Below are 11,841 nucleotides of genomic sequence, written 5' to 3'. Positions count from 1 at the left end.
ACATGAAAGTCTACTCTAAGAAGACAGACGGTGAACAAGCCAGTTATTGTGCTGCACATTTTCTCTTGCATCTTACCTGAGGCAAGCTTTAGCAGCTTTTTATTAAGCAGTCTTAGAAGGTGTGGACCTGGATCAAAGATAAGACCGCTTTATCAACCGCTTTCATCTCTGTAAGGACTTCTGACAGGAACTCCACAGGAATCCAAGCACAATGCTCAGACTGTCTATTCTCTCCATCCAAGGAGGAAAAACAAGCTGCGCATTTGCTGTTTGTTTTGCGGATGTCGTCCTCTTTCCTGCTTCTAAGATGCTTCAGTCATTTGTCAGGCTCAACCGATGCTTACTTTCCCAAAGTTGAATTATAACAGCACTATTATCATGACCTGCATCGCAATGAACCTTCATCTCAGTCTTTATAAACTGATGTTTTTGTCTCTTTTTACCACTCTCTTTTCATGGCAGAGGCATTTTTCTTGTTTTTTAAAAAACTGCATATCATCTGATGACTGCAGTCCCTTTACTCATAGACTCACAGTACTCGTCGCACTAATTGTGACCCTGATTATTTATTAATGCATATTAATCATGATCAGATGAAAAGATTAAGACATCTCTCGTTACTGCACCTTTTAAAATGTAAGTCCCTAGATTTGGCGAGGAACAATGAGGATTATAATTCATGACTTGTCACTTCTCCATGTTTGCTTGTGACCACAACAATCCCAAATGTTCCATTTCTCCTGATTGCTGATGACATCAATTCAAAACCAAAATAGTGTGACAAGAAATGATTTTGAGGGCTTTACATTACAGGTGCCTAAATTGCTTCAGCCTCCGGCTATTTCCTGGTAATGAGTACAAATGAATTGAAAAATGTAGATGGACCTGAACCGCCAGTGGAGAAATTGATTCCACAGTGGCTGACATCTCTGTGCTTAAAACAGCGATGGAGTAAAAGAGGCTGAGACTGCTGGGACGTCCGCTCCGCCCTCTGCAACCCCGCCGTGCTCTCGCTGGATACTCTTTGGATTATGGATTACTGAGCAGACTACACTTGATCTCGACTTCAGGTAGAATTTTTACTCATTCTTTTACCTCGTTTCAGTGCAGCTCTGTTTTAAGATACGCCATTTTCAAATTAGAATTATCAATGTGCATGTAGGACGTGCAGATCTGAATGACTACTTGATTAATCACCCTTTACTTAAGGTATTGCTGATGTTTATGTTTTCAGCTAATTGCTTATGCATGAGGCAGGCATGTGCAGTAAATTATTTCCATATTTCTTCAGTGCGGATTCTACTCAATGGGACACACTGAACAATAATCTATGTGGCGTTAATCAAAATGAGTAATTTTCATTTATTTGTTGCCAATATGGAGAGAGGGGCTGTTTCAGATGTGCATGCTGCAATATCCCACAAGTTAGGCCAAATTGGATGCACTCCCATGAACTACTTACTTCCTTTACATTTATTGTCAGTGAACAGAGTCAATTTTTCACCCCCATCTGTAGAGATTTGTCTGGCCTTAATCTGACTCTGCATTTATAGTCTTGTAAGAGCGGGGATGAATTTTGGCAGGCCACTCACATAAATGCTGCATAATTATTGTCATTCAAATGCTTCATGTCTTACCTCTGACAGGGAGCCACTGGCTCAGCCACACTGTCAGATCTCCCAGACAGTGAAGGAGACATTTTAATGAAACAAGAGTGATGAGTATTAGCATTAGTATTAATATTAAAATTAGTCGTAGAAAAGCATGGTTGTTTTTACTGAAAAACAAGTCATGATGCAGGACCTTGGAGATAATCTGCCACAGTGAGAAGAGATGATTACACTTTCATAAAAGTTGATAGTGAGCTTCATGAAAAATGAGCAGAGCAGCTACATCAGACAGGCCAGGCCACATATTTAATATTTGAGAGCATCATATATTAACCAAACATAAAGAAACCAGATGCAGCTGGATCTGTCTGATTCAGCTCAGCAGGTGATTGATTGATTGGTCATATTGTTCATTCTCTCTGTAGTCAGACCAGCAGCAATCAGAGCAGAAGGTCATGATAACCTCATCTGCTCTTATTTACGGCTGATACACTTTGTGTTTATGGAGAAAGTTGTGGGACTAAGTACAAGAAGTCGATGATACAGGATGTTTCTGCAAAATAATGTATGCCCTCCAGCCCATCAAATTCCCCCATTCTGAGTCACGATGGTATAGAAAGCTGCCCCACTTCGACTTCTATTGCTATGCATTTTTTAACAGCAGGCTTCTTTCGCAGAACAGGATGTAAAAGCTGAAAACTAATTCTGGGTTTTTTTAATCAATATTGTCAGCTTAATGTATATCTACTATACCTTGTAATACATTTTTAACCCCTCTTTAACTTTTAAAATACTTTGAACACTGGTCATTTGTGAAACACCCCTCCAAGTCATGCTTTTGTTACTTAAAGGCACACCACACATTACAGCCCCATCCAAGGTGGAGGATAGGGCTTGTGGTGGACACTGGATGCAATTTATGAGATTACACGCAGCTTCCTCTGGAGCCACAAAAGGCTTTATATGACTTTTTCCATGTATGCAGTAGTACTCCCCAAGACCTGTTAACACACTTGAATGTGTAAAATTGGTGGAGTTACCCTTTAATAATGTAGCTTACTTATTTTAACCCAAAAACATTTTTCTTAAACCTGACAAAGTAGTTCTTGTGCCTTAACCTAACCAAACTGCAACCGTTTCACCTGACAATGAATGAGGTTTCACGCTGTTCTAAGAAAAGTCATATATTTTATTTTGGGAGTCATAGTAATTGACCTATGCAGATGTTTAGGTATGAGGGTGTGTTTTACATTGTTACACTTTAGTGTTAGATGTCATAGAGAAGTTTTTCACAAATGATTTTATATTTTAAAATCTTCTGATAAGACCTATTTCAATCTTTGGCTGCACTCCAACGGACCCCATTATCTAAACACTGTCATATCCTGATTGTGGGCCATGGTTGGTGACCCGATGAAGGTAGCATATAATTTCCTCTGATGGTGGACGCAGAGCTGTGGAGAGGACTCAGGCAGACAGAAGTTAATTTGAAGAAGTGAATGAATCTGAGCTCGTTGAAGTTAACCTGTGGTGGTTATAATAAACTGAAGAGGTGGTACGGGAGAGGTAGGGCTCCGAGATGGCAGATGGAGGCAGACTCAAAACTCATCTCACTTTATAAAAATTAAAAAAAAACCAAGAAGATGTGAGCGGACATGTCGAGTTTGAAGTTTGGTGTTTAAATGGTGTGAAATAAAATGTTTCTACATTAAATACACCGGTTTTAATGGCGTTGGTTCCTTCATCCAACACTTAGAGAATCAGCAGATGGTGAGGTAGTGTTAAAAGCCACTCTGAAGTTTTGTGATTTAGATACGCTTAATGCACATTTTCACTTGGCAAGAGGAGTTCTTCAGAGCAGAGGTGGGCCCATTACAGATCATGCATAACAAGAAAGGCCTCTCTCAAGTTTTCAGCTCTAAAATTTCAGTCATTTTATCACTCTTCCTCACTCTAGGGATGTTAGTCTTCACATGACACGAGTGCCAAACTGATTGCCAGAAGGAGCTGCGTCTGTAATTAAAACAAGTGCGAAAGCAAATGTCAAACTGCACATATTTTATAAAATACTTGGAAATGTCTTGCTGTAGATCATATAGCAAATGTATACGTTCTAAAGCATACATTGTCTCAAAGCTATTTCCAGCTCCTTGCTGTATACGGAGAAACAAAAACTCTGAATATATGTATTCAGTGCTCTCCCCTGTCTGCCTGAGCAGTAAACACACCTTTCTACACTCTCCTTCTAAGACCTATGGTGATGGCGGAGGAGAGGGCTTTTCATGCTGACTTTTCTACAGCAACTGATTGACAACGACATGTGAAAGCTGGGGAGTCCAGCCAGACAGAGAGCCGCCGTCTGCAGAGTGTGGCGGGAGGATTTGCCCTTTAGGACAGTTGATGCAACAAAAAAAGCCTCCACAAATGTCAGCGAGGAGAGCAGAGTCCTAGGGAGATTTGAGGACACGGACATGTGAATGAACCTCAAGATCTCCCATGAAGCTCTTTTTTTTCTCAATGAAATGAGACTGAAATTAGGTTATTTTAGAGGCTGGAGGGATCATTAGAAGAGGAAAATGGTTGCTGTATTAACTGCAGGGCAGACTAGCCCGTGCTCCCCTTCGGCATCATTTTGAGCAATAGAAAACTCAAAAATGTAGGGCAGACCTCCTTTACAATTCCACCCTCCCTCCTTTTCTGCATCTTTTGGGCCAAAACGAGGTGCACAAATACTGCTCTGATGAGTGTGTATCTCCTCCACCTCCCTCTTATGAAGCAGGACTAAATGCCTCCAGCAGAACTCACACACACACACACACACACACACACACACACACACACACACACACACACACACACACACACACACACACACAAAAAGCTGAAACAATAGCATCCCTCTCTGAAACAGGAATCGCATTAGTAAGTAATTCTTCAAATTCTCTTGTGAGTGACTGCATATAGTTAAAGTCACATACTCAAAGCAGGTGTGTCGATCTCTCAGGTTGTTCTGTTTTGTTAAATGCGTATCTATCTCATTTTTCCTTATCTGGCCAGCCCCACATGCCTTTTGGCACAAGACAATGGAGATTGCGATGGGTGGTCGAAATCGCTGCATTGGCGCAGCTTCAGTCTCATTTCCAATTCATTTAAATATGCGCTGGTGCTGCATCGTGGCCAAAAACCACACTGGTTATGTTTATGGACGCCTCAGGGTGCTCGTGCCTTTGGGTGGCGTCCCTCTGTCTCTCATAGGACTGCGAGTGCTGACTGACCCAAATACATTGTTTTGAGTAGCGGTGGCACATTTTCACTGAGAAAGTGATTCATGCATCATGAGCTACTCACTGCCAAATGAAATGGTTTACTTGTGAATCTCAATTGGGACACTGCTCATGTTCGCTGTATCTTATTGTGATCCTCATTCTACTGGATGGAACAAATTCAAAGTGATTTATTTGAATTTTGATGCCCTTTAAAGGTGCATCAGGTGCAGTTTTCATATCTCATAGCACACAGTCGGCCATAATACATCTGCATAGGTCTCCAAAGGTTGTTAATTAACATCAGTATCTCTGTGGTAGCCTGACCAGCTGCGGAGACCTGCTGATTCTAGCTTGCTGAGGCTTTCAAATCTCTACTCCATTTTGGAACAAACACCCTCTCCTCTATTCCCTCTCTGCCCTCCTCCCTCCCTGGAATTACACAACACAAATTTCTGGCTTTCTGAAAACTCACTGACTACTCTGTTTTGCAACCAAATCTCCCTGCCCATTGGAATTTCAAAGCACTCCCAATCTCTCTGCCCCCTCCATCTTGCATCTTCTCCTGCTTAACGAAGGGAGGATGGTGCTACAGTACGAGCCAGCAAGCACATTTCATTCTCGAGCCAAAAAAGGACATGAAAGAGAAATATTTTCTAAAGTATTTTGCATGATATATTATCTCCTCTGTGTATTTTGGTTGCATTTCTGCCCTAGTTTGCTAACTTTCTATTGTTAAAGTATGACTATATTGTTTTTAGAAATCTCAAGCTCCAGTTGATACAGATAACCATCACAAATGACCTAATGACCCTTTAAATTAAATCTGGCTCACCCACAAATCATTTCACTTGTTGTATCGGGGGGCAGGGTTGTCAGGAAGATGGATGTTCATCTCCAAACAGCAAACCCACGTCTGTATCTGTGTCCCAGCAGGTGGTGTAGATTGATCTCGGCTTCAGAGACGATGTATGAGACAACGTATGTTTGCTAATAAGGTCCGCTGTTCTCATTTAATATTAGATATAGGAGATCATTAAAGATTCAGGGGAGAACTAAAAGTCTGTTTCAACTTGCAGTCCTTCTAAACTCCTTGAACAGCGATTGTCCTAACTTAGCTTAACAGCTGTGACGGAGCACAGCAGGCCTGTCAAGCTTTGGATTTCTCTGCATGTTTAAGTGGTATGCATGGGGCTGTAGTAAGACGGGTAGTCCTTATTTTAGAGGGTAGAGTCTTTTTTCTTAGCCTTCCAAAATCAAAACCACAGGAGTGTAAGGAACACTGTGGATAACTGCTCTAAGGTAAGCCACAAATCTTAGCATATCCAGATAACTATCACCTACAGAAGTACCTCTCAAGTCCAAGGAGCATATAACGCTATAACAACATTACTTTGTGAGGCTGGGTTCAATAAATAAAAAATAAAAAATCACATATATTGATGACAAAAAGCAGACCCACCATTTATTTCCATACTTTGTTATGTATAAGGGTGATTTTAGCTGCTCAGGCCTGCTCTTTCCTAGATTTGTGGTTTATACTCCACTAAATTTGCCAAACACAACGGTTAGTCATCATCATAAAAGCTGTGTTAAGTGTTATAATGGCAATTTGTATTAGCTGTAGCTGACTAAAAGGTTGAAAACACAGTCTCTACTTTCCTCAAAGCTGCAAGCTCAGCTGCTCGGAGCTGTCGAGTTGGGTGCAGAACCAGACTTTCTGGAGGAATAAATGCCCAGAATCACATCAGATTCTGCTCTGATCCGGAACCATTTAAAACCGTTAAAATGTGTAAAAGCAACTATACATTTGTTATGTATTTTGTTGAGTTGTGTACTTACATGATCCCAAAAGTTTCCAACTATCTTCAAATCCAGTCTCCATAACTTTTGGGAGAGAGAGTCCGAGAGTGAGGAAGGAAGTCGGCGAATGACAGTAAATGTAACATGAATAAAACTAAACAGATAGATTTTTATCAGAAATTGAGGTTGTTTGTGTTCACCCACAGTAAAACAAATTTGACAGCCCCAAACAGTCATTACAGCACGTTTGCTATAAAATAGCAAGTGGTGTCTGTGTATTTGAATTCAGGTCAACCTCTCAATGAAGTCAGCACTCACCAGGGACTGGTTCTCTCTCTTTCTCGTCTTTTCCCCTCTCCTCTCTCTCTCCTCTCTAGTGTTCTGTTCCCTGCTGCAGTCGGGTTGATAACAGGAGTGAAGATAAATCCAATATTTAATCCCAAAAGTTAAAAAGTTATCTCTGAGCTCACCTCCTATCGGTAAATGGCTCTGGATCAGAGCAGAATCTAATGCCACTTCTGGTGTCTATTCCTCCAGAAGGTCAGGCTCTGCAACTGACTTGACGCTCCGAGGAGCTTAGCAGCATTTTGAGGAGACCGAAGGCTGCATTCTTAACCTTGGAGCTAACGTCAGCTCAATTAGCTAGCGAGCTAAGGTTAATAAAAATTTGCCATCATCATTTGCAACAGCTGAAAAGCAGCTAGAAATGAGAAACCAGTTTTTTTCTTGCTCTGCCTGTAATCAAGGGGGCATTATGGGCGTAGTACTAGTAACTGGGAGGGGGGGATTAATAAACTGTCAATTCATTTGCTTACAGAAGACTGGTTGCTTACAGAAGGGTTAAATTAATTACATATCCTCAAATTCATAAAATCGATTTTTCGCATGACTTGCACACTGACACACTCTGTGTTACAGACCTCTTCCAGCTGTTCCTAACAAAGAATTTAACTCCATAAAACTAGATAACCTCGATGGTTTACAAGTTTTTGTGCCAAGTCAGTCAGAGTTGATTTATGACCTCACTAATGTCCCTCCTCTACCTCTGCTCATTACTTCTATGCATAGATTTTAGAATACATGAACAATGGTAAAAGCTATAATGATTATCAAACAAACCCCTCCTCCACACAGCGGGTGATTAATGGGGACTGTCAGTCATGGCGCAACATTAGTGCAGCCATTTACCAAGAGCGGCATCTTGTAAGAGCTCTGGAGACGAGATGGCACATACTGCTAACGTGTTTTGCTCCTAGATGAGGTGATTTTTTGTCAATGGAGAAATATCTTGTATTCCAGTCGAGTACACGGCTATTGTACATGCACTACACAGATGTGAAGAGTATAACTGGCACGTGATGGGTAATACTTTCGCAAACAATAGGAGCATGCAAGATTAAGTTTCCCCAGCGGACTCAGCAAAGTTTATCTCATCAAGTATAACCTCTCTATTCTAAGCAAACAAAGCAACAAACACATGCACAGGGGCACACACACGATTCTGCCTCATTAAGCTAGCTAAGCAGTCGTCCCCAAGAAAGGTGAGCCAGGACTGTGCAGTTTCTGCCATTTATAAACTACTTCCCCAAATTAGCCAGGTCCCCTGTGAGGAGAGTTGGGAAACATGCCACTGAAAATGTTCATGAGGATGTGGATCAAGAAGCAACCCAGCTAACTGCTTTGAAAAGGAAGAAATGCAAAACTTGAAGGAGCTGTGGTGCGATCACATTATAATAGCCTCTTGTCCACAGTCGCCCCTCAGACCGTAATGATGCAAGATGGTGCTCATCATCTGCTAGCATGAATCTGATGTTTTGGGTTTTTCATACTCAGTTCTTAAAGCTCTAAATCCTTTTTTTAAATCTCTTTTATCTCAGGGTTTATATTATATCTTACGGTGGTAGTCCCATCAGAGCTTGTGCATAAACATTAAGAAGAAAAGAAAACAACTGATAAAAAATATTGCTGCATGCAAAACTGCCTAAGCACAGGGAAGGTTTTTATTTTCTCTTTTAGTTATGATTGTGCACAGTTTAATTAATGCCATGCGTTTCTGTGTACATATGCAACCTCAAGGGAGCATGCAAAAATTCTTTATGGGTAAATGGCCACATCACAAACAGTCTGTATTCAATTAATCAGAATGAGTAAACCACAGAGAGGCCTGCGCAAACAGAAAATTCATCAATGATTTCAAGTCTAATAAGGCTGTAGACAAATCACTGTCCTACAGCGAGCCTGTTAGAGCACACCTCCGTTAGCTTATAGAATGTTGTTTATCTTTTTTTTATCTATCTCTCTGTTTATATTTATGATAATACAGCAAATTTTTCAACAAAGATTTATGACGGCACAAAAAATCTGAACGGAGACCTGATGTGATACATTCTAGAGAGAGTCACAGTCATTAATATTGACTGAGAACCTCTACAGTTTTATTTGCTGGCTCTTGCAATCTGTTTTGTTTTAGTCACTCAACGTCACTCTGTGTGCGGCTGTAGAGTCCATCAAAATGTGTTCCATGAATGGGTATGAGAGTAGACAGGTTAACAAAAAGCCTTTTAGGAGAATGGGCTGCTTAATTAGCTCATCAAAACACAGCATCGTGGAGTGACACTAACTGCACAGCCACTATCATCTCTTTATTTTCTGTAAATAAAGGAAATTGCCTCTGGGAGAGGAGTTTAACAGAAACACCAGAAATACTCATAGTATTACAAATTCATGTTTTGTTGAAGGTTGGCTCAATATTATAGGGATACTTTGTAGTTTTGGAGAAGAAATTCAAACTCAGAATTTACAATATTAATAAGGTAATAATACAAACTCAAAAATATTTTTTTTCCATAACTGAGTAAACAAGCTGTTCTCTGAGGACATTAAGATCCCCAGAGCACTGTTTGAAGCTAGAAAGGGGCCCCCAATAAAAACAAAGTGATTGTGAGTCATGAGTCATGAGTTTGTTTATTTAGTTTGTTCAGGCATGAAACATCAATCATCTTCCTCTTCTAAATAAAATGTCTTCCTCAAAACTACATAGTGCACCTTTAAAGATGCAATAAAAATGTATATCTACCAAAATATGTAGTATGTGCCAACAGCTCTTCTCGACTGTTTTCAACCCAAATCTCCCTGTCAATCGGGATTTCCACAGCCTCTCATCCCCCGACTCGCCTTTTTGCATTTCAGCTCCTCCGCAATGGATCACGCTGCGATGAGTCACTAAATGATAGCCCCAACAGTTTGTTCTCAACACAAAAATGACAAAGCATCATTATAACAATGTTATTTCTTACGGTGACATATCAGCTCTTAAGTTTATTGTTGAACCTCGCCTCTAATGAGCTCACTCATATTTACTGAGATAGTCCGAGGATGTGACTGATTATTGTGCTCCTGACAGGCCACCATAAGCTTTGTCATTAATAGGGATGGATAACACTTAATGCTACTGTCACAACTGTCAGCAGATTTTGTTTTTACTAAATACTTAAGCACTGGCCTAGATAAAGCACCCACACTCCTCCTACAGAGATAAAAGAAAAGTCAAGAGAGGAATTTATTAATTTTCATTTTAATAAAAAAGTTCTCTGATATAAATCCTCTGACGTCTCACTTCATCAGTGATGTCAAGTGAAACTCTTTCTCTTTGTCTCAGGGTCTTTGTGCTGGACAGGCAGCAGCTGGAAGAATTATTTACATGCGCCCCGAACCCGTGTGTCACACTTAAAGGTATTATGAGCCATGAATGATGATATAGTGCTCTGTCAACCCCCCTACCTTTTCTCACACAGGCTTATATAAAAAACAAATCTGTGCTCATGAGGCCTGATCATAAGCTCTGTCACTCACTGTATTTTCTGTGTATGGTTGCATCCGGAGAGACGTAAGAACCACCTCATTTTATTATATAACATCTTCACTTGAACTTGAGGTTTCGATCCTTTTAAGGGAATCCACTGAATGCTTAGTTACTGAAGTTACTGAGGAGCAAGTAAGGAATGAATCAGGAACAACTTGATAGCTAATGAATCGTTAATGAGTAATTCCTGAATAACTGTTGATGAGTTACTGAAGAGCAGACTGGGAGATACTACTTCAGTGAATCATTAGATAATGATTAGTTCATAGATATCTGGGAATTGACATACTGACCACTTTCTTCATGAGTCGTTCTTGTTTAGTAATAACCTCCTGTAAAAAAAGTGATTAAGTAATTAGTATTTTGAGTCTACTGGGTATCTACTCAGTATTATGTTTTACTTTACTTGAAGGTACACAAAAAGAGTATGATTAGTTGCAAAAATAGTAACTTATGATAAAGTAATTAGTATCTAATTAGTCTATTGGGTAACTACACAGCATGCTGTTTCATTCTACTTTAAGGGACACAAAAACAGAAACTAATGATTCAGTAATTAGTCATTAACGAGTCATCACTTGTTCATGCCAATCAGCGAGTGGTTGATAGTTAATCAGGAACAATTCATGAACAAAGTGGACAGTGTGCTAATTCACTGACACTCATGCACTAATCATTACCGAATGATTCATTAAAGTAGACTCTCCCAGTCTGTTTTCCAGTAACTCATCTTTACCTACTATATAGTCCTGAAATAACAGTTATTCAGGAAATACTCATTAATGATTCATGAATTATCAAGTATTTCCTGATTCATTCCTGACTCGGTATTCAGTAACTGCTCACATTTTTGTGTACCTTATTGTAAAGTGTTACCCATAGATTGAATATTAAAATGTCTCTCAGTTTCCTGACTGTGGTGATAATGTGGCGATCATTCTCACTTTCTCTGTGTTGCACACACAGCCCACCCACATGGGACTCTGAACAAGATCAATTGAATGCAAATACTGTTAGATCTGGGTCTGCTTTGTAGTCATCAATCCCTGGTAAAAGCCGTTGACGAGCCTTTGTCTCATATTTGGCCTGATGTCATGTCAAATATAGCAACCAGCACACACTTTTTTCTTTTTACCCTCCTTGTTAGCGACAGTTAAATATCAGAGCTACAGGGGCCAGAATGACCTCTTCCAGCGTGGGTGTCTGGTCAGCAGTGGGGGGGATATAGGGCAGTCTGACCCGCCCCTCTCTCTAATCTAATAGCCCCATGGGGAGCAGCTTAGCCCGTCCACTTCATGTTTCC

This window comes from Pagrus major, chromosome 15 (genome assembly GCF_040436345.1).
Source record: "Pagrus major chromosome 15, Pma_NU_1.0".
Taxonomy (NCBI): Eukaryota; Metazoa; Chordata; class Actinopteri; order Spariformes; family Sparidae; genus Pagrus; species Pagrus major.
Note: the sequence above shows the minus strand (reverse complement) of the source record.